Here is a 2,299-nt window from a genome sequence, read left to right as displayed (position 1 = left end):
TCTGGTCTTCTATAATAGTCTTATGATGGTACCAGTCTGTTCTAATCTTCTATATTAGCCTTATGATGGTTCCAGTCTGTTCTAGTCTTATGATGGTACCAGTCTGTTCTAGTCTTATGATGGTACCAGTCTGTTCTAGTCTTCTATATTAGCCTTATGATGGTACCAGTCTGTTCTAGTCTTATGATGGTACCAGTCTGTTCTAGTCTTATGATGGTACCAGTCTGTTCTAGTCTTCTATAATAGTCTTATGATGGTACCAGTCTGTTCTGGTCTTTTATAATAGTCTTATGATGGTACCAGTCTGTTCTAGTCTTATGATGGTACCAGTCTGTTCTAGTCTTCTATAATAGTCTTATGATGGTACCAGTCTGTTCTAGTCTTCTATAATAGTCTTATGATGGTACCAGTCTGTTCTAGTCTTATGATGGTACCAGTCTGTTCTAGTCTTATGATGGTACCAGTCTGTTCTAGTCTTCTATAATAGCCTTATGATGGTACCAGTCTGTTCTAGTCCTCTATAATAGTCTTATGATGGTACCAGTCTGTTCTAGTCCTCTATAATAGTCTTATGATGGTACCAGTCTGTTCCAGTCTTCTATAATAGCCTTATGATGGTACCAGTCTGTTCTGGTCTTCTATAATAGTCTTATGATGGTACCAGTCTGTTCTAGTCTTCTATAATAGTCTTATGATGGTACCAGTCTGTTCTAGTCTTATGATGGTACCAGTCTGTTCTAGTCTTATGATGGTACCAGTCTGTTCTAGTCTTCTATAATAGTCTTATGATGGTACCAGTCTGTTCTAGTATTCTATAATAGTCTTATGATGGTACCAGTCTGTTCTAGTCTTCTATAATAGTCTTATGATGGTACCAGTCTGTTCTAGTCTTCTATAATAGTCTTATGATGGTACCAGTCTGTTCTAGTCTTCTATAATAGTATTATGATGGTACCAGTCTGTTCTAGTCTTATGATGGTACCAGTCTGTTCTAGTCTTATGATGGTACCAGTCTGTTCTAGTCTTCTATAATAGTATTATGATGGTACCAGTCTGTTCTAGTCTTCTATAATAGTCTTATGATGGTACCAGTCTGTTCTAGTCTTCTATAATAGTATTATGATGGTACCAGTCTGTTCTAGTCTTCTATAATAGTCTTGTGATGGTACCAGTCTGTTCTAGTCTTCTATAATAGTCTTATGATGGTACCAGTCTGTTCTAGTCTTCTATAATAGCCTTATGATGGTACCAGTCTGTTCTAGTCTTATGATGGTACCAGTCTGTTCTAGTCTTCTATAATAGTCTTATGATGGTACCAGTCTGTTCTAGTCTTATGATGGTACCAGTCTGTTCTAGTCTTCTATAATAGTCTTATGATGGTACCAGTCTGTTCTAGTCTTATGATGGTACCAGTCTGTTCTAGTCTTCTATAATAGTCTTATGATGGTACCAGTCTGTTCTAGTCTTCTATAATAGTCTTATGATGGTACCAGTCTGTTCTAGTCTTCTATAATAGTCTTATGATGGTACCAGTCTGTTCTAGTCTTATGATGGTACCAGTCTGTTCTAGTCTTCTATAATAGTCTTATGATGGTACCAGTCTGTTCTAGTCTTCTATAATAGTCTTATGATGGTACCAGTTTGTTCTAGTCTTCTATAATAGTCTTATGATGGTACCAGTCTGTTCTAGTCTTCTATAATAGTCTTATGATGGTACCAGTCTGTTCTAGTCTTCTATAATAGTCTTATGATGGTACCAGTCTGTTCTAGTCTTCTATAATAGTCTTATGATGGTACCAGTCTGTTCTAGTCTTCTATAATAGTCTTATGATGGTACCAGTCTGTTCTAGTCTTATGATGGTAACAGTCTGTTCTAGTCTTATGATGGTACCAGTCTGTTCTAGTCTTATGATGGTACCAGTCTGTTCTAGTCTTCTATAATAGTCTTATGATGGTACCAGTCTGTTCTAGTCTTATGATGGTACCAGTCTGTTCTGGTCTTCTATAATAGTCTTATGATGGTACCAGTCTGTTCTGGTCTTCTATAATAGTCTTATGATGGTACCAGTCTGTTCTAGTCTTCTATAATAGCCTTATGATGGTACCAGTCTGTTCTGGTCTTCTATAATAGTCTTATGATGGTACCAGTCTGTTCTAATCTTCTATATTAGCCTTATGATGGTTCCAGTCTGTTCTAGTCTTATGATGGTACCAGTCTGTTCTAGTCTTATGATGGTACCAGTCTGTTCTAGTCTTCTATATTAGCCTTATGATGGTACCAGTCTGTTCTAGTCTTATG

This window comes from Salvelinus fontinalis, unplaced genomic scaffold, assembly GCF_029448725.1.
Source record: "Salvelinus fontinalis isolate EN_2023a unplaced genomic scaffold, ASM2944872v1 scaffold_0174, whole genome shotgun sequence".
NCBI classification, from domain to species: Eukaryota; Metazoa; Chordata; class Actinopteri; order Salmoniformes; family Salmonidae; genus Salvelinus; species Salvelinus fontinalis.
The sequence above is the reverse complement of the archived record's forward strand: the minus strand, read 5'-3'. Positions refer to the sequence as shown.